Genomic DNA, 27,212 nt, shown 5'->3' on the forward strand with positions numbered 1-27,212 from the left:
AGACAGGGCCTCAATAAGTCACTAAGTTGCCCAGGCTGGGTTCAAACTTGGGATCCTCCTGTCTTAGCCTCCCAGAGGGCTGGGATTACAGGTGGGCTTTTTGTTCCTTTATGTATTATTAAATTTTTTGCACTGATCATGTATTATGCTTATAAATGGCAAAAATAAGTAAACTGACCTAAACACAGAGACAAAAGCCACCGACCTAGCTTTCTGGTGTCTCATGTTCAGTGTCTGCTGAGTGAAGGTAGATCAGCTTGCATTGGCCCCGCCTCTTACCTTGCTTTTGCTTCAGCTTTAAATGTCTATAAAATGATGGCAGCCAGTGAGCCTTCCTAGTGTAGTTCTATAGATGTATTATTATTATTATGAGTTTGAAACTCTGACTTTAAAAGAAAAAAATTCAGACATTAAATGAATGTGTCATTCAGTCTGCTAGGAGCCTCTGAGGGTGAGAATGTTTTTTACTGGGAGCTTGCGGAGCTGTCACATGAACAGTCAGTCACTGCTGATTTTCCGGCGGTGGGACGTTCCCGGTGGCCTGGGACAGGTGTTTGTATTTGCCAAGCTTGTTCTGGGGTAACAGGGGCTTCTCCCTCAGGTCCCTTTGAATCCTCATGGCTTTTCTCATCCCAGCTGGTGTTGGAGCGGGCCCTGCACTCCTGGCCTCCATGCCCCCTCTCCCGTCTTCTCTGTTAGTAAACAGCCTGTACCTGTTACCCCAGAACACAGCAGAGCGGGTAGGGGCAGGGGCCCTGGGCTTGGCTCAGGGACAGAGGTCTTGGCCTCCATGTCCTGAGAAGCCAGCCTCCCCCAGCCGCATTTATATGAAGTGGTCACAATACTAAGCTTTTTGTAAGGATGTTTATCTGTACTTTATGAAAACAAAAATCATTGTAAATTATATTTTAGAGAGTGAATTTTATTTAGCACCATTGAATACATTTAATTATGAAATTATTTTTTAAGAAATTGTGATTTTTGTTCGTGATACCTTAAAAATAGAATTTCCTCAGAGACAATGTATCTTAGTATATAGATCTCCCATATAAGACATCCTCATGGCTTTTCTCTCAAGCCAGGAAACTAAAGAATAGATATGTTGAGGAGTCTTAAGTGGTGTTCAGAATTGGCTTTTGACCGGATTCTGAATGTCAAGGGAGCCTACTTGTGCTGTAACCTGACAGCTTGGCTTCAGATCCGAGTGCAGAGTACTGCAGCGCCCAGGTATCCTGAGGACGTATTTAAATAATCTCTGTCTGAACTTCTACAAAAGGAACACTTGCTAGCAGACAAAGTTTTATCTTGCAAGGGTTTTGTATGCTTTGCACGTATAGTTATAGGTATAACTGAAAATGTGGAGGAAAATTTGACCACTCGTAATTTTGAATAATGACTCCTGAGTCTTTGGTTAAATGTGAATTTCTCCAGAAAGATCACACTATTGACCCCGTTTTGTATATTGCACATAGAAATATTGTGAATATCTTGTTTTTAATTAATTTATTTATTTATTAGGTTTTTTGGAGACAGGGTCTTGCTATGTAGTTTAGGCTGGCACTGAACTCACTGTGTAGCCCTGGCTGCCCTTGAACTCACAGCAAGCCTCCTGTCTCAGCCTCCTGAGTGCTGGGATTACAGGCATGCATCACCACACTGGTCCTGAATATCTTATTTTTAAAGATCAAATTGGACTTTAGTCACATAACAATTTGAAAGCAGATCCTTTTCATACAAATTAATAAATTTGATTGCATATTTCCTTGAACTTTATTAAATTTAAGCATTTAAAACCTGAGCAGTTAAATGATGTACTTACTGTGGCTGTTTTATTCTGTTCAGTCTGCAGGCATTACCAGGGCATCTACTGAGCTCCCGACACAGGTTGGGGCCACTGTGTGGTGGACAGGACACGGCTCTTGCCCTGCTGGGGCCCATAATTGGGGGGTGACAGTGTAGAAAGCAGGGTGACCAGGGGCACACCAGGCTGCAGTTGCGCAGAACTCGGGTCGCTGTCCTCGGCACAACGTGGACAGGTGGGAGCTAGAGAGCTCATCAGCCCCTCACCCCTCTTCAGCCCCAAGAATAACAACGCTGGCAGTGGTGGTTATAATAATAGTCATTTCCGAGTGTGACAATCGATGATTTCTCAATCATGGTCAATGTGACTTACAGCTTCCTTAGAAACTTTATATTGGTGAATTTTTTAACAAAGAGACTTGATTTTTAAAAAGCAGATTTAGGTTCATAGCAAAGTTAAGCAGAAAATAGAAAGGATTCCACATGCCTCTTGCACCCACACATGCACCGCTGAATGGTGCATTTGTACAATCAATGAATATTGCCTTCACACACTGGCCAGCCTTTCCTTCCGGCTTCTCCATGGGTGTTGGACAAGCTGTGGGTCTTCACACCGTGTGATGTGTGCCCAGGGTCGCAGCAGGACATAGGATGGCATCACAGCCCTCATTCCCCTGTGGGTGCGTCCTCCCTGTCTCATTGATTTATTTTATTTTACTGAGTTTTGACCTACAACCTGGCAAGCACAAGAGGCTCCAGGTAGCCACCACCCCAGGGCTGTGGAGACCAACACCTGTGTGTAGCATGACTGCCTCACATTTCTTTTTATTTTATGAAAAAATAAAATAAAACTTCGTAACAAAATAGTTGATACACTGTGTATCATTATCTTCAAAAAAGATTCTCTCTTACAAAGAAACAGATAATAGCTCAAAACTTTCTTTTCATTGAACTAAGAGAAACTAGTAGTATGAATGAAATGAATTAACATATATACACATTAAATTATTTTTCAAACAGTGGAATAGGTAATTTAGGGAATTATTGGAACGTCTCCCTATTTCTTGTAGCAGCACAATTTATAATAGCTAGCTCTTGAAAACAGTGTATTTATCCACCAACATGGACACAAGAGGAAATGTGGAGTTTAAACTGCTGAAGTTAGAGTGTTTGTGTTTATGTGAGGGTCTGTGGGATCGAATCCTGAGGTTTCCGTGCTTGTTAGTCAGGAGCCAGGCCGGGGCCTGCATGTGCCAGGTGTCTGATCACAGTATGAACAGGCCTGTTTGCACTTAGGGAAGCAAATGTTTTCTGTGTTCAACTGAGCTTGTAAGATTTCATTAAGAAGCTGGTCATTAGCCCCGATTAAGTAAACACTGGCTATTTGGCGTGAGTATTTTAACTTCCTGCTTCAGAGAGGACTCAGCCTTTTCAAGGTTACTGATCGTCCACAGGGACCAAGCATTCACCAGTCACCTGCACTTAGCCACTCACCATCAGGGACTCTCCACCCACCCCCTTAAGCTGGGGAAGAAACCCTGGCTCGCCCAAGGCTCTGAAATGGAGCTGGGTCTTTGACGCTCACAGTGTGGACGGAAAGTCTCAGTTCGGCCGACCCCATCCAAGATCTTACACTGCGCTTCCAAGAATCAACTCAAAATTACCTGTGTTTGCCTTCATGAACAGTCAATCCAGCCTTTCACAAAGACAAGGGCTCTTTTCAGATTTTAAACATATATAGTGTGACTGCATATTGTGACAAATGGTGGAGGAAGGAGACCACACAAGCAGGCTAGTGGAAGGCAGCAAGGCAGACTTTATTCGCCTGGGTGCAGGACGACTGAGGGCAACAAAGCCGTCAGCATCAAATAAAGAAGAGGCAGGGGTCTGGCCCGTCTGTCACGTGCAGGGGTCGGGTCGGGGTCCATGCTGTGGTCAAGGCAGATGTGTGGATGTTATCAGGCGACTTGGCACCAGGGAATGTTGTGCTGTACTTTGTAGTCTTATCTCCTTTCTACAACACCCCACTCTGTGTCTGCCTGGCTGGAGACAGCTGGCTTGTATCTGGTCTTTAGCCACCTGAGGGATCTGCGGGTTTTTGCTGAGGGCTGCGGTGTTTTGTATCCGCTAAAACTGTAGCTTGGAATTAAACAATATAATCACTGCCTGGGTGTTGGCCAGATCAGGCCTGACACGTGTGTATGTGTGTATCTGGAGTACGATGTGCTTGGTAGCAAGCCTTTGTTCTGCAGTCTAGGACAGATCAGAAGGGCTGATGACTCAGTTGCTGCCGGCAGCAAGGCCACTGTTGTCCCACTGTGGGCACCAGGACTCAGGGGGTGTGGCGGGATTTTCTCTAGGGAAGAATACATCACAATGGCATTTTCCAAGTGTGTTTCTTAGAGAACAAGTCTGGTAAGTGTGTAGAAGGGGAAAAGGGGTCCCGTGACCAAATAAAATTGCGGAGAACTCCCGTGGATTTCCTGGAGCTGAGGGACAGCCGGTGCACATCAGTACAGGAGACGCTTGGGAGCTCCTGCCCGTGAGTTAAGGAGGAGAGGCCAAGAGCCCCGCACCGGGAGAATGGGGAAACTCACCAAACATGAAACGGGCCGTGATCATGGACTAGGATAGACACTGATCCCCAAACAGTTAGTTTCCAGCCCCCTTACGAGCCCTTTCTCTGTGAGAGAGCCGCTGTGCCGACTCCGGAGCTGGCATCCTCTCGGGACTGTCTCAATCAGTAAAGCCTGTCCTTGCGGCAACTCTCTCTCTCTCTCTCCCCCCCATCTCTTCCTGTATGTCTTACAATAAGGAAATCAGGCTTGCTGTCCTGAGCAGTGTTGTCCAAAAGCATTGGCTTCTAATGCCTTCTTCTAGTTATATAAAAACACCTCGACCCCACACCGAGGCCGTCCCTAGCAGTGAGTGCGTGGCACCTGGGGTGAGCTGCTACAGAACAGCCTGTGATGGTCTCCACTGTGGCCCCAAGCTCAACAGCCTGTTCACACCTGGTCTGCGGCCCTCACCTCAGGGCCTCACCTGAGGCCCGGCGGAGCCCGAGAATCTGTGTTTCTAGAAAGCTCCCCGGAGCTGCTGCTGCTGGTGCCCCTGGGGAACACACCTTGAGAACCACTGGCTCAAGGGCGCAGTTGAAGGAAAACAGTTTCCAGTGGGCGGGGGTCCCAGGGTACCCTAGGCCTGCTGCTAGATGGGGTGCAAGTTAGTGTGCTTGTTCAACACCTGCCAGTGAGCCCACCCTTTGCCAGGCCCTTGCTGGGTGCTGGGCACGCAGTGGGTGGTACAAGCCAGGCTGTCTCTGCATCCAGAAGGTTACAGTGCAGGGCAGATGGCAGTGAGCGGGTCAAGGGAATGGGCAGTAGGTGCCCCAGAGAAGCCCGCTGTGGTGGAAGGACCCTGGCGGTGATGAGGGGCAGAGGGGCTCGGGAGCCCTCGAGGGTGTGGCAATGACATTGAAGCCCTGAGGGGACAGGGTGGGGGCTTCTCAGCTCCCTTGCTTTTGTTCAGTGCCTGTGTCGTTTCAGGGTCTGCTGTGGCTGGGTGTGGTTTGTCCCCGTGGTTTGTGCGGAGGAAGCTTGGTGGCCTGTGCCAGGTCCATGGTGGGGCCTTTGGGGGGTGGAGCCTACGGGCAGGTGCGTGGTCCCACCCTTACCGATGGAGTAGATTAGACCTTGTCTCCCGACAGGGATCGCCACAGAGCGAGGCCATCCCATGTGCATGTCAGTGCTGGTGCTTTCCACTTCTTCTCCACATTGTGAGGCTTGCTGGTGGCACCAGGGTGGTTTGGATTTTCCAGCCCCCGGGTTCCTAAGCCACACAAACCTCTCCTTTGTGAAGCAGGCAGCCTCAGGCGTTTGTTATGGGGACACAAAGCAGACTCACACAGCGTCTTAGGCCCGTGCAGCACGGGACCCTGACTCATTTGTCTTTTGTCTCTGGAATCTGTCACTGCCTGGCTCTCACAATGCCCGGAACAGCTTGTGGCATCTGTGTGCCTTTCTCGGTGGCGGACAGTTGGGCCCTGCTTGTCATGTGTTCTTGATTACCCCGGAATTCAGGGGGGCTATGCAGGTGACCCCTGACGCTTCCCACTCTGTCCCTGCTGGTCCCCTCTGTCCATGTGCCAGCCTGAGGGGCACAGTGGGCGGCATGTGCTGGGTGGCAGCTGTGGAGCAGGGACTGAGCCAAACATTCCCAAGCATCACCTTTTCTCACACAGCACACAGAGGGTAACGTTATTACCCTCCTTTTATAAAGCAGTGGTGGCTTAGCGAAGGGTCCCATAACTCTGAGTGTCCACGGCCACAGGGCTCTCGCCTCAGAGCGGGGTTCTGAATCAGAGCCCGTGAGGGGGAAGGTGGCTGGAAGCCTGCAGGGTAAATCGAGGGCACAGTCCAGGAGGCCTGAGGGGGGCGAGGGCGGCCTGCACATAGGCCAAGGCTTGGTGGCAAGGAAGCCAGGGTGCTGGGCTGGCAGCGGCCCTGTGGCAGCAAAAGGTGGAGGCAAAGGCCTGTGGTCCCCGACTGGGGGAGGAGGGCTCCTGCAGGGACAGCAAGGCCCTTGCTCCCTTGTCCCTCCCGAGAGCCATCTCAGCTGGGCTATTGCAGGACCCGCCCGACCCCGCAGTGCGGCTGCCCTGGAGAACAGGTGCCGCAGAGGGGAAGGGAACCAGCCACAGTGGCCTCCCACACCCTGGACCTTGGGCAGCCACCCAGAGACATCAGGAGCAGCAGCCAGCAAGGGGTTGGTCTGAGGCCAGGCCTCTCGTGGCCAAGGAGGCAGAAAGTCCCCTCGGGCAGCCCGGAGAGGCAATGGCTTCTCAGCCTCTGAGGAGACTTTGTCCTCTCTGCACCTGCAGTTCACACACTGAGTGCTGGCTGTCTGCAGACTGGGTGCTGTAGGGATGCAGAGCTGAATGAGTAGTGACTGCCCCAGGCACAGCCCACCCAGGGCCCCGCCTGCCCTGACAACAGACGTGGAAGAGGCGGGGAGCGCTGGAGTCAGAGTTTCAGAGGGAGCGGCTTTTCCGAGGTCCCCAGACCCAACGAGGCTCTCTGTCAACGAGACTCTGTGGGGAATCCTTGCCCTTGTCCTGCTTGTCAGGAGGCATCGCTTTGTGCTGAGTGGCGGGCGCCACGTGTCTCCATCCCTGGCTCCCTGACGGTGGCACTGGGACACCTATGCTGCCGCTTCCAGGAGAGGGGACACTGAGCAGGTCCACGGAGGGTGGAAGTGTACAGTCTAGAAACAAAATGGTGAGAGACAAAGGTCAGAGATCACAGAGCTGTGCTGGTTTTGTCCAGGGGCACCCAGGGGACAAGGCCCAATATCTGGTCACATTTAAGGGGGGACGAGAAATCACATCAGGACAGTCGTGCTTAAAAGACAAGCATTCATCTTGGGGTAGCCTGGTGGCCTGAGACTCCCGCTGACTTGGGGCAGCAGAGAGGAAAAGACCACTGTGCGCTAGAGCACGCAGTGGGCCTGGCGCCTGGGCAGGCAGGTGACCCACAGCAGAGGAGGCCTCTGGGGTCTAGGACAGAGCACAGAGCTTGCCTGTGACCAAGGGCGGCGGTGAGGAGGAGACGCTGCCCCCAAGCAGAGACTGTGGCGATGTGGGGAGATCTGACAGGTGCCCCAAGGACCCGAAGCCAGAGGCTGGGCCTGCAGAGCTGGGCCTGGCCCTGCCCACCTCAGGCTTGCCCTGCCCGGAAGGGGTTGCAGCCCTTAGGTCCAGAGCAGCCAGGAGCTGGTGCCACTGACCCTCCACTGGGTGAGCTCTGGGTTCTCTTGTTTTCTAGTCACTATTTTACAATTCAGGGGAAAAATAATCAATTCTGCACAATTTACTATGTAGCCCATTTCAGAAATGTGTATGATTTATAAAGTAAGATCATTTAAATTCAGCTCATTCAGTTCCAGGAAGACGTAAGCTCATGCAAGAGAACCATGCCTTGTTTTGGATTGTTTTCACCCGACGCTGTGGTCTCAGGGTGCATCCATTTTCCAAGTGACTCACATTTATCTTTCTGCATGGAGAGTGGTGTTCCATTGTCCCATATTATAAATAAATTAAAGAGCAAAATAAAAGCTAGGCAATAGAAAACATGGAGACGGGTGTTTTGCAATGGGAAGAGGAACAGGCTTAGAAAGGGCCCAGAGAGAAGCTGCCCTGACGGAGGACGTGGAGAGCACCCTGGCCCTCTGCCCAAGGGCCAAGTGTGGGTCTGCAGTAGACTCCCCGGGGTGAGGGGCTTTTCACAGCAGAGGTGTCTTGAGCCGCAGTCTCCCCAGCCAGGAGGCAGGAGGGTTCAGTGAGGGTTCTGGCTGGGGATGCCACCTCACGGGGCTCAGCTTGGGGGGCACAATGTCTAGACCTTGGGCAGTAGGGGAGGGGTCTGAGGGGGATTTGGTCCCGATCTGCAGGGTTTCAGGGGTGCTGTTTGAGGATGGAGGATGAAGAATACAAAGCCCGAGACTGGAGCCTGAGAGCCTTCAGTTCCCTGGGGGCTGAGGTGGTGCAGTTCACAGTGGGCACGACCCAGGAAGCAGCGGAGGACCCTCGGGCTGGTGGGCAGGAGCCTGCAAAGCACTGCTACTGGCTGGCTTTGGCAACAGCCACTCTGCGGGCGAACTTGGCTTATTCCCAGGGAAGCTGCTTCCTGGAAGCAGATCTGTGTCAGCTCTGTGTTTCCTGTAGTCACCAAGGGAACTGGAGAGTGAGGACAAGGCAAGCAAGGCTGTCGCCAGTCACCAGATAGTAGGCTGGGTCATGTTTATCGGACGTCTAGTTAGAGTCTGCAAGGAGAGCCATCCGACTTGCATGTTTCGTTTCTATTTATTTATTTAATTTATTTTTATTAGTCTATGTCTGCAGTGCATAACCTTTACACTCCTGGTGTGGAGCTGGTGCATCTACAGAACACATCCCAGTTGCTTTTCATCCCTTCCCCTCCCTCCACCCCTTCCCCTTTCGATTTCCTTCTCTTTTGAGAAAGGTCTGTCTCCCTACCTCCTATTTCTATCTTTTGTTTTTCTCTTTATTTATATTTTGGGTTTCTTGTGTAAGAGGAACCATGTGATATTTAAGCTTGTGTGTCTGATTTCTTTCACTTGACATTATGGTCTCAAGGTGCATCCATTTTCCTACAAGTGACGCAAGTTTATCCTTCTTTATGGCAGAATGGTACTCCATTGTGTGTAAACACCACAGGTTCTTTATCCGTTCATCTGCTGATGGACATATAGGCCACTTCCATGATTTAGCAATTATGAACTGTGCTGCTATAAATATGGGTATGCATGGATCACTGTAATATGATGTCTTTAACTCTTTTGGGAAGATGCCTAGAAGGGGAATAACTGGATCAAGTGGAATTTCTAGTTTTATGAGAAATCTCCATACTGATTTCCGTAGTGGATGCACTAGTTTACACTCCCACCAACAGCGTAGAAGGCCTCCTTCTCCTGATGCAGCCTTGCCAGCATTTATTATTTGATTTATTGACGATGGCCATTCTTTCTGGGGTAAGGTGGAATCTTGGTGTTATTTTAATTCACATTTCTGTGTTCCCCACTCCCCACCCCCCAGCGATGTTGAACATTTCTTCCTGTGTTAACTGGGCTATTTTCATTTCACAGAAAAGGAAAACGAGTCTTGGAGAGATTGATTTGTTTGTCCAAAGTCATATAGCTCATAAGGGATGGAGGAGGGTCCAAAGTCAGGTCACTGTGACTCCGCAGTTGTCTGCACTCCTGATGGGAGAGTGTGTGTGTGTGTGTGTGTGTGTGTGTGTGTTCACACATGTGGCTGCCTCCCTGTCCTACAGGAAAGATCAGAGTAGGACCAAGGACCTCCGAAGACGGCTCCTCCTGCACAGGGATCTTACGAGCTGCTTGGTGCCCTCCATGGTGACATTGAGAGAACGTGGAGCCCAGGGTCACCAGGCACTTGTGTGTGACTCTGGGCAGTCGCCCCCTCCCTGAGTTGGCCTTGTCCCTGTCCTGAGAAAGGAGGATGTATACCTACTCAGTGACCCTGCTGGGTTTTCCTGAGAAGCAGCTGATGCATTGTATAGAGCAGCGCTTTGGCACCTGCTTTAACAGAGCATTAAATAAATTACAGTTTTACCTGTTTGGTCACAAATGTAACATTTTTACCATTTGCAAAGACCACATTCACTTATCAATGATTTAAAACCTACTGTGAGATAAGGAGGCTTTGGACAGGAAATAATGTCTAGTGCTTTGCTATTTGTAAAACTGTTTTGTTGTTTTTGTAATAGGGAGGTCTTATTTACAAAAAGAGTTTAATTTCCTTGTTTCTAAACTGCAGATCTTGAAACAAACAAGCAAGCTAGGAAAACCCATAAAGTTTACCCAGAGGTGATTGTTGTTAATGTCTCGCTGTTTTGGGCCGATCTGACCTCTCAGGTCCAGATAACCGCACCAGCAATTTTATTATCAGTGTTCCACACAAATGCTGTCTCCAGAATACCCCAAGGAGGAGAAGAAAACTCGGAAAGAGCTACTAATCAGTCATTTCAGTTAAAATAATTTCCCATGGGCCACAGAAACTTTTTTATAAGCTTTTGCTTTTCAGAGTGAGAACCAATAACCAAGAGTTACTGCACATCTGGGGTAGACCCTGTGCTTGTCTCCTCTCTGTGATGTCCCCCTTCGGGACGTTTGGTGGCTTGTGACACCATTGTGTGCTGGCTCCTCGCTGATGATGCATTTCATCCAACCTCAGTTTTTGCAGCCGGAAGCCTGGAGTGAAGACAGCAAGATTCTCCCAGGCTCCATGAGGTGGGGACCCTGTGTCCTGAGTATTGATGAGTCCTCAGGACCAAGCACAGTGCCTGACATGTGGCCCTGAGTAAATAATTTTGTCAGCTGAATGAATGAAGGTGTCATTATTGGCATTCACAGCCGTGTGACCTTGGATCAATCATTTAAACTCTGCTGCCTTTCCAGTTCAAATATTGTACAATGCTAGGGACTTCTCTTGAATTTCAGATTCTGACACTACATGGCCACTTACCTGACAACAAATCTTCATCATCCTTCGCTCCTTTTATGTATGAAAAACTAGTACCTTCCCTTTCCTCACCCTTCCATCATTAGGATATGATTTCATAGCTGAGAAAGCTACTTTCTTTGTTACTTACTTCTCATAATAGGCCTTTGTGTTTGTAGAGGTGGTCAGTTGATGAGTGAATTGAAAGAAACCATGGGCCTGTGTGGGGTCCAGTTGAGGCTCAAATTCTTGCCTCCTTGTTAGTGCACTAGAACCAAGAGTATTTCCAATCTGTGGCTCCTTAGGATGCTTAGCTGCAAGACATTCCTACCATGTGCACAAGAATTTAGGTTTCTTTATGAAAACCTATGTATCAGATGCATTACGTTTAAAGACACTCCTTCTCAAAAGGCTTGGGGTGCTGCACAGAGTGAATGTGAACCTGATTAGCTCTCTGGCAGTGTGGGAAATCAGTGCAGAAGACCTTTGCATCAGGGGCTCCCAGTGTTGGTCTTTGCAGCGAGTCTTTTACACTTCCGTCCCTGTTTCCCTGGCAACAGAGCACTGGTGCCTGGGCCACTGGTCCATTCTCCTGGGTGTAACGACTGGCCCTTTGTGTGCTCAGCTTCCACTGCTCTCAGGGAATGTCCCTGGCCACGTGCTCAGGGCCTCCCAAGCAGTTGGTGCTCCAGCAGCTTTCCCAGGCAGAGGCTGCTCCAAAAGGGCTCTGTCACTTGGGAATTCATGGGCACCACGGTAAAATCCCAGGGTTCCTACAGTAATCCAGGGATGACACTGCAGGTACCTTAGGCACAAAGCATTTGCTTTCCTACTTCTACTTAATTTTCTAGATTTATTTTCTGTGTCCTTATTCAATATACATTTGTCAAAGAATTCATTTAGTAATCAAAAACTTTCTGAGGGATTTGAAGAGAAGTCATGCCTGTGGCTGATTTTCCAAGCCTGTAAACTTTAATCTAACAGCCCATTCTTTTTGCAGGAACTCCACTTCTACATCTACGCCTCAGCAAGAAATAACATGAGTTGCCTCTAAGTCAACTTATTATTGGTTGATTAGGTTTTGCCATTTCTTTTCTCCTATTAATGGAATTTATCCTATTGTCTGGGTGTATTTTTAAAATATACCTTTCCTTACATTGCATAAAAGAGAATTTGTTTTACTTGCCTGCATATATATATATATATATATATATATATATATATATATTTTTTTTTTTTTTTTTTTTGGTACCGGGGATCGAACTCTGGTCCTTGTGCTTGTGCAGCAGGCAGTGAAACCACTGAGCTAAATCCCCGGCCCGTTGCTTATATATTTTTAAAACAACTTTATTTAAATGTAATCAACATACAATAAACTACACATACTTACAGTGTATAGTTTACAAAATTTTGACATATGTGCGCATTTGGGAAACCATCATGACAGTGGAGGTGATGAGCATGTCTGTCATTCCCAAATGTCTTTATGCCCTTTTGAAACCCCTTCTTCATGGTCGCTCCCTGTCTGCTTTGTGTTTTGCACATTAGTTTGCATATATAAATTGATTCATACAATATACATGCTTTGTTTTCCTGGCTCCTTTCAGTCAGCACAATTATTTTGATCATCTGTGTGGAGATACAGATGGATCAGTAGTTCATTCCTTGGAGTCTACCAGTGGTGTTCCATTGAAGGACCACAGCTTGTCTGTCTGTTACTGATGGAAATTTGGATTGCTTCCAGGTTTGGGCTTCTACAAATAAAACAGCTATCCAGCACACAGGAGACTCTATTTAGACATATAATTTCCTTCCTCTGGGGTAAATACCCAAGGTTTGAATATTTAGATCATATGCCCAGTGTATGTTTAACTTTTTAAGAAATTACCAAACTGGTCTTGGGCACCTTCAGGAGAACTTATTTTAAACCACATCCCACTTTATTCCTGCTAATCTGCCAGTGTGGTAAATTGGAAGACAGCGGTCACCAGGATAACCTGTAATGGGCAAGGAGTCACAGAGAAGAAAACATTTCTTTTAATTTTTAACCTTGGTTTGAAAGAACAGCATGTTTTGGAAATTTGATCTTCATTCATCATCCCACATAGACATACTTCTAGAAAGAGAAGATGTAACACTGAAGGAGTTAATGGATGAGGAAGATGTTTTACAGGAATGTAAAGCTCAGAACCGCAAACTTACAGAGTTTCTGTTAAAAGCAGAATGTTTGGAAGATTTAGTCTCATTCATTATAGAAGAACCACCTCAAGACATGGATGAAAAGATCAGATACAAGTATCCAAATATATCTTGTGAATTGCTCACTTCTGATGTCTCCCAGATGAATGATAGACTGGGGGAAGATGAATCCTTGCTAATGAAATTATATAGCTTCCTCCTAAACGATTCCCCCTTGAACCCACTGCTTGCCAGTTTCTTCAGCAAGGTGCTAAGTATTCTTATGAGCAGAAAACCAGAACAGATTGTGGATTTCTTAAAGAAGAAACGTGATTTTGTAGACCTTCTAATAAAGCATATAGGAACTTCCGCTACTATGGATTTGTTGCTTAGGCTCCTGACATGTATTGAGCCTCCACAGCCCAGGCAAGATGACTGAATTGGTTAAATGAGGAGAAAATTATCCAGAGACTTGTGGAAATAGTTCATCCATTGCAAGAAGAAGATCGGCATTCAAATGCCTCACAGTCACTTTGTGAAATTGTTCGCCTGAGCAGAGACCAGATGTTACAAGTTCAGAACAGTACAGAACCAGATTCCCTGCTTGCCACTCTAGAAAAGCAAGAAATTATAGAGCAGCTTCTATCAAATATTTTCCACAAGGAGAAAAATGAATCAGCCATAGTCAGTGCAATCCAGATTTTACTGACTTTACTTGAGACACGTCGACCAACATTTGAAGGCCATATAGAGATTTGCCCACCAGGCATGAGTCATTCAGCATGTTCAGTCAATAAGAGTGTTCTAGAAGCCATCAGAGGAAGACTTCGATCTTTTCATGAACTCCTGCTTGAACCACCCAAGAAAAGTGTGATGAAGACTACATGGGGTGTGTTAGAGCCTCCTGTGGGAAACACCCGGTTGAACGTGATTAGGTTGATATCCAGCCTGCTTCAAACCAATACCAGCAGTATAAATGGGGACCTTATGGAGCTGAACAGCATTGGAGTCATACTGGATATGTTCTTCAAATACACGTGGAATAATATTTTGCACACACAAGTGGAAATTTGTATTGCACTGATTCTTGCCAGTCCTTTTGAAAACACAGAAATTGGCACAATTACTGATCAAGACTCTGCTGGTGACAATATATTATTGAAACATCTTTTTCAAAAGTGTCAATTAATAGAAAGAATACTTGAAGCCTGGGAAATGAATGAGAAGAAACAAGCTGAAGGAGGCAGACGGCATGGTTACATGGGACACCTCACAAGGATAGCTAACTGTATTGTGCACAGTACAGACAAGGGGCCCAACAGTGCATTAGTGCAACAGCTTATCAAAGATCTTCCCGATGAAGTCAGGGAGTGATGGGAGACGTTCTGCACAAGCTCCTTAGGAGAAACGAACAAGAGGAACACAGTAGATCTAGTTACAACCTGCCATATTCATTCATCCAGTGATGATGAAATTGACTTTAAAGAAACGTGTTTCTCACAGGATTCCTCTTTGCAGCAAATGCAACAAATGACGTCCAATTTTATTGACCAGTTTGGCTTCAACGATGAGAACTTTGCAGATCAAGATGACATTGGCAATGTCTCTTTTGATCGGGTATCAGACATCAACTTCACTCTCAATACAAATGAAAGCGGAAATATCGCCTTGTTTGAAGCATGTTGTAAGGAAAGAATACAGCAGTTTGATGATGGCGGCTCTGATGAGGAGGATACCTGGGAGGAAAAGCACATTGCATTTACACCAGAATCCCAAAGAAGATCCAGCTTGGGGAGTACAGACAGTGAAGAAAGTACAGATTCTGAAGAAGAAGATGGAGCAAAACAAGACTTGTTTGAATCTAGTAGTGCCAACACAGAAGATAAAATGAAGGTAGACCTTAATGAACTGCCTACTTGGTCAGCCAATTTTGACGTTCCAATGGAGACCACTCACGGCACTCCGTTAGACTCAGTGGGGTCTGATGTGTGGAGCACAGAGGAGCCAATGCCAACTAAAGAGACTGGTTGGGCTTCTTTTTCAGAGTTCACATCATCTCTGAGCACAAAAGATTCTTTAAGGAGTAATTCTCCAGTGGAAATGGAAACCAGCTCTGAAGCCATGGACCCTGACTCCCAGTGTTGCTGCCCTGGAAGCACAGCCAGAAGCACCAGGCAGTGTGGCCATGGAAGCCAGCTCTGATGGAGAGGAGGATGCAGAAAGTACAGACAAGGTAACTGAGACAGTGATGAATGGTGGCAAAAGGAAACACTCAGCCTCACTGTAGATGCCAAGACAGAGACTGCAGTCTTTAAAAGTGAGGAAGGAAAACTGTCTACCTCTCAAGATGCTGCTTGTAAAGAAGTAAAGGAAAGCCCTGAGCCAGCAGAGGCAAAGTCCGTGGCCCCCTGGACTCCCAGCAGTAGTCCAGAGCAGAGGACTGACCAGCCAAGTGTGCCAGGCGACACATCAGTTAATGGCCCTGTATGATGAGTGACGTCTGCTGCTGCTGACTGAAGACTGCAGACCACCACCACCAAGGGCTCTCGAGGGCCATCTGGAGCCACCAAGCTGTCACTGCTGCACTCTATTCTAGATTCTAAGACATTGTACAGAGAAATTCAGAAGTGTAAAAATATTGCACATTGACAAATACCAAGAATTTTTGTGTATGTTTATATTGTATTGTTCTCAATAATGGGTAGCCTGTGAAATAAGATCTTGCCACCCATGTAATGATAGTAGTAATACTGTAGGTAAAACAGCTGTAAGAATAGTTTTATAAAAGGAATACACAGATCTATTGTATTTGAAACATAACTATTTGACAATTATTAGTGTGACCAAAGTATTAGGCAGTTTTCATACATTTTTCACCTTGTACAAAATTCTGAATTCATTTTTCTTCCAGGTTGGCAAGGAGTTGTAGAATTGAAATGCCCTCTAACTGTTATTTTGGTTGTTCTAACTTACAAAAGTGATTTTGAATAAGAAGTATTTGGTGTTCTTTTTATAACCAGTTTTTGATTGGTAATTGTTTTCTGCATTGTTTAAAATGAATCAAAATGTAAGTCTGTTGGTAGAGATTAAGTATTTATTGCTACAACTTAGTTGATAAATTGATGTTAATGTAAAAAAAAAAAAAAGAAAGAAAAAAAAAAGAAATTACCAAACTGTTTTCCAAAGTGGTCAAACCATTTTCCATTCCCACCAGCAGTGTGTGAACAGCCCATTTCTCCTACATCTTCACCAACACTTGGGATCATTCACTTGTAGTGATTTTAATAAGTATGGATGTGGCTTTAATTTACCTTTATGTAATGACTAATGATATTGAATACTGTTTCACATTCTTATTTTCTATTTATATATCTTCTTTGGGAAATATCTGTTCAATTCTTTGGCCTAATTTTAATTGGATTGTTTGCTTTTATATTTCTCAGTCTTAAGTGTTTTTTTTAATTTTAATTTTTATTTTTTTGTATTAAATTCTTTTACTGGTACATTGTAGGTATACAACACAATTACATTTCTCATTGGGAATTGTACCTTTATATAATGCATCTTGGTTCTTATTTGTTCCCCATTCCTAGCCCTCCCTTCACCCCCTCCACCCTTCCCTATTTACAAAGACTTTATTTCCATTTTTTCCATTTCTCATCATTTTTTCCTTTCCCTTCTTTCCTTTCCCCTGTGCCTCCCACTACCCCTACCCCTTTGGACCTTTTATTCCTATTTTACATTATTGATTATTCATTCTAATCATTGGTACATTTTAGGTATACAATATAATGACATTCATCATTTGAAATTTGCACCTTTACATAGGCTCTCTTGGTTCTTGTTTTTCACCCTTGCCCAACCCTCCCTTCAACCCCTCCAGCCCTCCCTATTTACAAAAATTTTTGTTCCTATTTTTCCATTTTCTCATATTAATCCCATTCCCTTCTATCCTTTCCCCTAGCCCTCCCACTTCCTTCCCCTTTGCCCCTTTTCTTCCTATTTCACATTCCCTATTATACATTTAGTCCTTATTTACACTTTCAGTTTCTCACACCAGAGAAACTATTTGGTATTTACACATCTGTGTCCTATTTATTTCACTTAAGAGTATGGCCTCAATGTGCATCCACTTAGCTATAAATGTCTCTAATTTCTCATTTTTTATGGCTGAGTAGTACTCCATTTTATAAAAAAACCACATTTTCTTTATCCAGTCACCAGTTGATGGGCATTTGGGCTGTTTCCAAGTTTTAGCTATTACAAACTGCGCTGCTATGAACATGGGTGCACATATATCACTGTGGTATGATTCTTTTAATTCTTTGGGGAAGATCCCCAGCAGTGGAATAGCGGGGTCAAATGGGATTTCCAGTCCTAGTTCTTTGAGGTATCTCCATACTGATTTCTACAGTGCTTGCACCAGTCTACACTCCCACCAGCAGTGGAGCAGGGTTCCTCTTTCCCCACAGCCCTGCCAGCATTTGTTATTGGTTGATTTCATGATAGCAGCCATTCTTTCTGGAGTGAAGTGGAATCTCAGCGTTGTTTTCACTTGCATCTCTCGAATGACCAGTGATGTTGAACATTTTTTCATGTATTTATTTGCTATTTCTACTTCTTTGTCTGAGAAATGTCTGTTCATTTCAGATGCCCATTTTTGGATTGGGTCTTTAAATTTGGGAGGTCTGATCTTTTTAAGTTCTTTATAGATTCGAGATAGTAGACCTTTGTCTGAGGAAGAGCAGGTGAAGATTTTTTCCCACATTGTGGATTGTCTCTTCACACTGCTGGTGGTTTCTCTTGCTGTGCAGAAGCTTTTTAATAAGAAGAGATCCCATTTGTTGATTGTTTGTGCTAGTTCACGGGCAACTGAGGTTTTGTTCATAAAATCTTTTCCTACACCGATGTCTTCAAGGGTTCTACCTAACCTCTGTTCCAACTGGTTCAGAGTTTCTATTTTAATATTTAGATCTTTAATCCATTTTGATTTCAGTTTAGTGCATGGTGAGAGATACAGGTCTAGTTTTAATCTCTGGCAAGTTGAAGCCCAATTTTTCCAGCACCATTTATTAAAGAGGCTATCTTTCCTCCAGTGAGGGGGTTTGGCTCCTTTATCGAAGATGAGATGGCTGAGTGTGTCTGGCATTGTTTCTGCATCTTCTAATCTGTTCCACTGGTCCTCAAGCCTGTTTCTTTGCCAGTACCATGCTGTTTTTATCACAGTAGCTTTGTAGTAGAGTTGCAGGTTGGGGATTGTGATACCCGCTGCCATGTCTCTGTTACCTAGAATTGCTTTTGCTATTCTGGGTCTCTTCTTGTTCCAAATGAATTTTTGGATTGTTTTCTCAAGGTCTATGAAGTATGCTGCTGGGATCTCAATTGGAATTGCATTAAATCTATATAGCAGTTTTGGAAGTATGGTCATTTTCACTATATTAATCCTTCCTACCCAGGAGCAGGGGATGTCTGTCCATTTTCTGATATCATCTTCAATCTCTCTTTTCAGAGTGCCATAGTTTTCAGAGAAGAGGTCTTTGATTTCTTTCGTTAGGTTGATTCCTAGGTATTTCAGTTTTGTGGATGCTATTGTGAAAGGAATTATTTGCCCTATTTCTCTCTCAGTGAGTCTGTCATTGGTGTAGAGGAAAGCTATTGATTTTTGTGTGTTGACCTTGTAACCAGCTACTTGACTGAATTTGGTTATTAAGTCTAGAAGACTTTTGGTGGAGTTCTTGGGTCTTCTATGTAGAGTATCATGTCATCTGCAAATAATGACAATTTGACTTCTTCATTTCCTATCTTTATTCCTTTTATTTCTTTCTCTTGTCTAATTGCCGTGGCTAATGTTTCCAGAACTATATTGAACAAGAGTGGTGATAGTGGACATCCTTGTCTTCTTCCTGATTTGAGTGTGAAGGATTTCAGTTTTTGACCTTTTAGTATGATATTGGCTGTTGGTTTTTCATAGATGGCTTCTATCAGTTTGAGGTAGAGACCATCTATTCCAATTTTGTGTAGGGTTTTTATCATAAATGCATGTTGGATTTTGTCAAATGCTTTTTCTGCATCTATGGAGATAATCATATGGTTTTTGTCCTTGGCTCTATTGATATAGTGTATTACATTAATTGATTTTTGTATATTGAACCATCCCTGCATCCCTGGGATGAATCCCACTTGATCAGGGTGTACGATCTTCTTGATGATCTTCTGCATTCTGTTTGGCAGTATCTTATTAAGGATTTTTGCATCTATATTCATTAGTGAGATTGGTCTCTAGTTCTCTTTTTCGGTTGGGTCTTTCTCTGATTTGGGGATCAAGGTTATGCTTGCTTCCAGGAATGAATTTGGGAGTATTGCTTCCCTTTCAATTTCATTGAAGAGTTTAAACAGTAGCGGCAGCAGTTCCTCTCTAAATGTCTTGTAGAATTCAACAGTGAAGCCATCAGGGCCCGGGCTTTTCTTAGGTGGTAAGTTTTTAATTATGTTTTCAATTTCATTGGTTGATATTGGGTTGTTCAGAATTTTTAGGTCTTCTTCATTCACCTTTGGTAATTCATATGTATCTAGGAATCTGTCCATTTCTTCTGTGATGTCCATCTTATTGGCGTATAGGTTCTGGAAGTAGGTATTGATGATCATCTGGATTTCTGCTGGGTCTGTTGTAGTTTCACCCTTTTCCTTCCTAATTGCATGGATTTGGGCCTTTTCTTTCCTTTTTCTGACAAGGTTGACTAAAGGTTTATCAATTTTGTTGATTCTTTCAAAGAACCAACTCTTGGCTTCATTGATTTTTTTGTATCATTCTCTTAGTCTCCATTGCATTGATTTCTCCTCTGATCTTTATAATTTCCTCCCTTGTATGAGCTTTGGGGTTGTCCTGCTCTTCTTTTTCTAGAAGCTTGAGGTGCAGCATCAGGTTATTTAATAGGGCTTGTTCTGTTTTCCTAATATGCGTATTCACTGCTATGAATTTCCCTCGTAAGACTGCTTTCATTGTGTCCCATAGATTCTGATATGTTGTATTGTCATTGTCATTTAATTGAAGGAACTGTCTGATTTCTTCTTTAATTTCCTCTGTGACCCACTGGTTATTCAGAAGTGTGTTGTTCAATTTCCACATGTTTATGAAATTTTTTGAGTTTCTTTTGCTATGGATCTCCAATTTCATCGCACTATGGTCTGATAATATACAGGGGATAGCTTCAATTCCTTTGCACTTACTTAAACATGTTCTATGTGTGAGTATGTGGTCTATTTTGGAGAATGACCCATGTGCAGCTGAGAAGAATGTGTATTCTGATTTTGTGGGGTGGAAGACTCTGTAAACATCTGTTAAGTTCACTTGTTCAAGAGTTCGATTGAGTTCTAGCATTTCATTACTTATTTTTAGTCTAGTTGATCGATCTATTTGTGACAGTGGGGTGTTGAGGTCCCCCACTGCCATTGTATTAGTGCATATATGGCTTTTCATGTCCGTTAGTATTCGTTTTATATAGTTGGGTGCACTAGTGTTTGGTGCATAGATATTTATGATTGTCATCTCTTCCTCTTGGATTCTTCCCTTTACAAGGATGTAGTGTCCTTCTTCATCTCTCTTAATTAGTGTTGGTTTGAAATCTACTTGATCTGCAAAGAGGATAGCTACTCCTGCTTTTTTTCGGGTTCCTGTCGCATGCAGTATTGTTTTCCACCCTTTAACTTTCAGTCTATGAGTTTCCTTTTGAATTAAGTGTGTTTCTTGTATGCAGCATATTGTTGGATTTTGCTTCTTGACCCATTCTGCCAGTCTATTTCTTTTGATTGGTGAATTGAGACCATTAACGTTGATGATTATAACTGCAACGTATTGACTTGTCATTGCCATAACTTTTTCTTTTTGTTGGGTTCTCCCCCTTTCCATTTAATTTCTTGTCATGCCAGATGGGTTCATTCTGCTTTGCTTCCTGGGGTTGTGATCCTCAATGTCTGTTCCTAGGCTATTGTGTAATATTCTTTGGAGTGCTGGTTTGGTATTCACGAAGTTCCTAAGGTGCTCTTTGTCATGAAAGTATCTTATTTCTCCATCACTTTTCAAAGATAGTTTTGCAGGGTACATCAATCTGGGTTGGAGGCTGTTTTCTTTTAGGGCTTGGAATATGTCACTCCAAGCTCTTCTTGCCTTGATGGTTTGTGTTGAGAAGTCTGCTGTGATTCTGATGGGCTTTCCTTTGTATGTGATTTGTTTCTTTTCTCTGACTGCTTGGAGAACTTTGTTCTTCTGTTGAGTTTCTGGAATCTTAACAATTATATGCCTATGGGTAGATTTTTTTTTTTGAGTCCTATATGCCTCACTTATCTGTATGTCAAGCTCTTTTCCCCTGCCTGGGAAGTTTTCTGCCATTATTTCTGTGAAGAGATTTTTTATGTCATCTGCACTCTCTCCTGTTTCTTCATTGAGCCCAGTCAGTCTTATGTTATTCTTTTTTGCATCACCTAGCAGCTGCTGGATTGATTTCTCATGTTCCCTTATAATTTTGAAGCAATTTTTCTTTTCCTGGTCACTAATTGCAATCTTATCTTCTATATCTGAAATTCTGTCCTCACACTGGCTCATTCTGCTGTGTAGACTTTCAATGGAGTTTTTCATGTCCTGGAAATCTATTTGCATCTGTTTTATGGATTCCATTTGTTTCTTATGTTGGGATTCCATCATGTTCCTCAGCTCCTCTCTAGGTTTATTAATCATGTCTTGCACTAAGGGCCCAATTTCTCCTGTTATCTGAGAAATTATTTCTGATTTCATTTTTTCCAGATCCCCTTTTGTTGCCAGTTCAGTGGGTCCAGGTGGTTGAGTATCAGAGGGTTCCATCTCATTTCCCTTTAGGGTTGGTGCAGGTGATCTGGAAGTCTGGTTTTGAGACTTATTTATGTGTTTTCTCATTTTGACTGGGGCGGGGGGCTGTTAGCGTCTGCACAGATTACCTCCTCTGAGCTGGGTGAGGTGGGACAGGGGCCGGGAGCAGCGGTAGGGATGGTGACCCAAAAGCCCTTTCCTGTAGGCTGGGAGCAGCCGGAGGGATGGTGGCTGGGAAACCTCTTCCTCTGCGCCAGGAGCAGTGGGATGGTGGCTCAGAAGCCCCTCCCTCTGGGCCGGGAGCGGTGGGAGGGATGGTGGCCCGGAAGACCCTTCCTCTGGGCCAGGAGCAGGGGGACAGAAGGTGGCCCAAAAGCCCTTTCCTCTGGGCTGGGAGCAGCATGAGGGATGGTGACTGGAAAGCCCCTTCCTCTGGACCAGGAGCAGTGGGACGACGGCTCAGAAGCCCCTACCTCTGGGCCGGGAACAGTGGGACTTAGTACCTTGGTCTGGTGGTCTGGTGGTCTGGTGTCCTCTGCACCTTGGTAATGTGGAATCAGGTGGCTGCCTGTCTGCAGTGGGGTGATTCGGTGTCTTCCTCGTGACTCAGGACCTTGGTAGGGCGTGCACAGACCTGCCTGTCTGCAGCGGGCTGATTCGGCGTGTGTTCCGCGCGACTGGGGACCTCGGCAGGGTGTGGGCAGACCTGCCTGTCTGCAGTGGGGTGATTCGGCGTCTTCCGCGTGACTCAGGACCTCCGTAGCCTTAAGTGGTTTTTTTGAGTTCTACATAGAAGTGCTTTATCCAATATATGCTTTACAAATATTTTTTTCCCAATTGGTAGCTTGGCTTCATTCTCTTGATGTATTTCAAAGAGCAGAGGTTATTAATTTTGATGAAATGTAGTTTATCAATTTGTTGTTTTATGGGTTGTGCTTTTGCCTAAATTCAAAGGAATTTCTTCTCTATATCCTTTAGACATTGTATAATTTTAAGTTTTACACTTGGTTCTAGGATCCATTTAGTTCTAGCATTGATTTGGATTTAATTTTTGTCTAGGATGCAAGATATGAATCAGAGTTCTCCTCCTCCTCCTCCCCGCCCTCTTTCTTCTTCTCCTTCTTCCATATGAGTACCTGCTCTTTCAGTGCCCCTGTTGTGAGGCCACCTCTCACCAGTGAGCTGACCGTGCACCAATACTGTAATGCATCAGTCACTGTACCTTTATAAAATAAGTCTTAAAATCAGGTAGTGTCAGTTCTCTACCCATATTCTTCTGCCTGCTTACACATTTCATGTGCAAGAATCTTGGCTTCAGGTCTACAGTGTTAGGACAGAGGCTAATTGCAATGAAGAATCCCTTTCTGCCATTCTTGAAGGCTATAGCTGTTCAGAGCCTCAGTAGGGATGGGACCACATCTGGTTCTGAACCCCAGCTCACTTGCCAGCATGGTGACAAGCAGGTTACTTGTCACCTCAGAGTCCCACGTCCTTCAGCAGTAGAAGAGTGGCGACCACATTTCCCTTGCAGTCTTGTTCTAACCCTAAAATTAAAAAATAAAATCTCAGGTATAATTCTTATCAGTATACCTTACTTTATTTTAAAAAATTTGTGCAGTACATATATCCAATATTTACTTAATAAGGTATATAGAGTCAAAATATCTTTGGCATTCTCTTTTGTCTTAGTTCATCTTCCTTTACAGTCTTTTGAGTGATCCTTGTTCAGTTTCAAGAGTTGGGTATAGTTTTGAGGTTTGAACATATAATTTGAACATTTTCAGACTGGAAAAATGTGCTTCTGTTTCTCACTTGCCCATTTGCATTCAAGTGGATGAGTTAAAATGCCACGGAGTGATGGTCGAACCCCTCTGTGAGACAGTGGGTAAGTGCAGGGGCTGGGACTTGTGACCTCTGAGGCACTGAAGACCCCAGCCGAGGACAGTTGGCTCCGTGAGGTATGAAGCGTGAACAAGGGTTACGAGTCTCGATTCTTCTCTCTGGAGACTGAGGAAAGGTGGCTATCCATCTCTCTTGTGTCTAGGTGAAGACATCACTTGAGTTTTCATTGAAAGTTGAATTAAACTTTGCAAAAACTACATATCACAAGTAAAAAACCTTAGTAATTTAACTTAACATGAGTAGTTTTGCAGTTGAAGAAAGCAGGACATATTATGTCAGGGTCATCATATTGGCAAAGAGAAATGAGGCCCACAGCATCCAATACTGGCTGGAGTGTCGGGAAAAGAAACTAACATTTGCCTAGTAAGAGTATAAGTGAGTAAAACAACTGGTGAAGGCTACTTGGCAAATCCTAAGAATTTGAGTGACTATTTATATAGCCTAGGATCAAGCACTTCCTTTTCATTTTTATTTTTTATTTTTTTGGTACCAGGGATCAAACTCGGGTCCTTGCGCTTGCGCAGCAGGCAGCAAAACCAGTGAGCTAAATCCCCGGCCCAGCACTTCCTTTTTTGATATCTGTTCTAGAGAAATCCTCATACATGTGCACAGGGAGATGTGTACAAAGATGCGTACTGCAACTCCATTTGTAACAGAGAAGAGGTGAACCCCCCCCACACACACACACATGCGCCCACATACATGCCTCGAGTTACTTTCAGAGCCATTTGCATTTCTGAACCATGGCCTTTAGCCCTATGAGCATGTTCAAAAGCAGAGTTCTGAAGCAGACATAGGAAAAAGGTAACCTGTTTGGTTTTGCTGGTGGTGCATGCGGCTCTGTTGCATAAATACTTCTGAGTACTTACAAGGTGCTAAAAGTTGAAAGCAGACACATTGTAAAAGCATCCTGACGTTTGTTCTGTCTCCCTTACTTTATTTTACAGCTTCCAACCCCTCACCTGAGACCCAGCATCCTTCCCATTTTATGCCTTGTTTGATTTAAATCTGTCTTTTTTCTTCACATGATTCAAAATCTCTCCAAGGGCCCCATTTTGTGCTCTGAATCTCTTTAGGCCTCTGCTTGCCTCTGGTGGTCTCGGTCCAGACTCACACTGAGCTCCCCAGGCCTGAGCTGTCAGTTGTCTGCAGCTTCTTTAATTTCAGTGGGAGTTTGGGTTGAAGACTGAACTGAACTTGTGCATTTCGCGGGCCTGTTTTCCTATTCCTGCGCCCTCTGCTGCCTCAGAGTATAAGGTATTATATGTGAGGAAAAATGTTGGTCTTACTGTACAGCAGACACAGGCTGCAGAGTTGATCCTGTGCTTTTAGCGGAGCGTTTCTGAAGCGTGTGATAAGCAATTCTTCATCCTCGAAGCAAAGGCTTGGGTGGCTCCTCAGCCTGCCTGTTTACACAGTATTTTTAGCTGCCAGAACGGCGCCTCTGCCCATGTCAAACTCACATCACGTGTACAAACTTCAAGTTCCCTGTTTTCTTTTATCTGCTGCTTCTTTGGTAAACAGACTACTCAGAAACTTCCTCTGCCTGAACTCTGCCACAGGCCGCACTTGTAGCCCAGCCCCAGCCTCTGCCTCTCTGGCTATTCACAGAAAGGCAGGCAACCTTCCTTCCTCTGGAGGAGGCTGGGGCTTCTCTCTTCTCCAGTGTCTGAATCTGCAAGCCAAGCGCTGCTGGGCATTGGAGTGAGCGAGTGGGTGATGGAGGAAGATCTGCCTTTTTGTGATACCTGAAGAAACCAGTGGAACTGTTGCTGAGCCAGTCTTGGCATGTCGTCTTTAAGGTATTTCCTCCCCATATTCTTGGGGCTGTGAAGACTGTTCGCCTCTGTTGGTCATCACAGAGGCCCCTTGTGCAAAAGGTGCAAAAAGATGCAAATGGCAAAAGTGCCTGATTTCACCCCAAAACTCCCCCTGTCAGCCTGTAAGAAGAATGCTAGCCTCTGCCATTGACCTGGGTGTGTGCCCAGCGCTCCCAAGGTTTGCAGAGAAGCTGAGCCACAAGGACTGTAGGACACAGTGGGAAGATGTGTTGTTTTCCCTCTTCAGAAGAGATCTCCCTTGTCTGTTGAGACTTCCTGCCCAAATCAGGGCATAATGGATGAGTTTGGGGCAAGAATTCACTAAGACACTTGTCTTACCGCATTTGGTGATGTTTACAAATTATTTGCTATCATGACTATCACCATTTACTACTTTCCAGCTATTTTTGTTCTAATTTCCTAAATTTGGAAATTGGTACCTGGACTGTAGGTTTCTTCAGGGTGAGAAGATGGGATCTTTTAAGTTTTGGATCCTTAATACCTACCACAACAGTTGGCCTATAACAGCTTCTGAATAAATGTCTATGTCTGGAAAATATGGCTGAATAGTTACAAAACTTCACAAAGTCACCATACTTATTTTTCCTTCCTCCTAGCTTTCCTTTTTCAGTCTTCCAGTTTTCACCCCCTTTAAACCCAAGTTTTAGGAGATCTGTAGCATCATCTATCAGTATTGCTTCCCATAATACTTCCTTCACATCTCTCTCCCAGTTTTTTTTATTAAGTTTATTTATTGGTACATTTTGGGTATACAATATAGTTACATTCATCACTGGGACCTTGTACCTTTGTCCCAGTTTATTTTTGAGATGGGGTCTTACTATGTTGCCCATGCTGGGCACACAGGATCCTGCCTCGGCCTCCTGAGTAGCTGAGACTACAGGCATGCTTGCCTTTGCAATTTTATTTGATCTTTCAAAACTGTCTTTACCCTTGGTCTTTCATGCCCTGAGTTGTCTTAAGAATTCTGCCTACTGTCACTCTAACACTGTTTTCTGTCTCAAGTTCTTGCTGACTTCTGCTTTCAGTGAATGGTTTCCACAAGGTCTTGTGGCTTGGCTCGTGGCTTCATTGTCTGTGGAGACAGAAGCTGTGGATCCCAGGTCACCTGGACAGAGGACGCATCTCTTCTCTCCAGCTGGGTTTTGTTTGTTCTTTCGAGCATCCAAAGAGTATCATGGGTCCAGAACCAACTTTTCTGTCCATTTCCCACTTGGAAATTCCTGGAATCTACAAGGACTGTGATTCTGAAGCCCAAGAGCAGAGGGCAGGTTGCGGGTGCAGGTGCTCCTGGGGGCATCGTTAACCCGAACCTGGAGCCCAGGCCAGGGTGCCCATCTCCTGGCCCACCTGTGTGAATGTTAAAGCCACATTCAGGACCCGGGTCCTTCCTTCTGTGAAGACTGTGTCCCAGCCCCTCCTTGGCGCGTCCCACCCTCGGGGCCGTGTGAGTCCCAGCCCTGGCACCCTGAATGCAGCATAAGCACCTCTGCTTCCAGCTGTGGCTCCCATGGACTCTCTGTTTCTGTCCCCTGGCTGTTTAATTTTTTATAAGCCTCCTGTACGTTTGTCACATTTTCTAGGATTTCTTGGGAATTTGAGTGGGAAGGTT

The 27,212-nt window shown here is 44.9% G+C and overlaps 1 protein-coding gene and 1 pseudogene across 9 annotated transcripts in view; both read left to right on the plus strand.

Moving 5' to 3' along the window:
- Positions 1-27,212, plus strand: part of Ankrd44 (ankyrin repeat domain 44) — a 242,195-nt gene that overhangs the window by 85,768 nt on the left and 129,215 nt on the right. The window contains exon 1 of one of the 9 annotated variants that reach the window (XM_087200343.1): positions 23,584-25,561. The exons of the other annotated variants lie outside the window; for them this stretch is intronic. The gene's annotated coding sequence lies outside the window, so the exon portion shown is untranslated. Of the gene's footprint in view, positions 1-23,583; positions 25,562-27,212 lie in introns of those variants that run through there. 9 annotated transcript variants of the gene reach the window in all.
- Positions 13,283-15,983, plus strand: LOC106008409 (serine/threonine-protein phosphatase 6 regulatory subunit 3 pseudogene; annotated as a pseudogene).

Source organism: Heterocephalus glaber, unplaced genomic scaffold, assembly GCF_053883595.1.
Source record: "Heterocephalus glaber isolate CG9 unplaced genomic scaffold, H.glaber_assembly_v1.0 deba00001743, whole genome shotgun sequence".
NCBI classification, from domain to species: Eukaryota; Metazoa; Chordata; class Mammalia; order Rodentia; family Bathyergidae; genus Heterocephalus; species Heterocephalus glaber.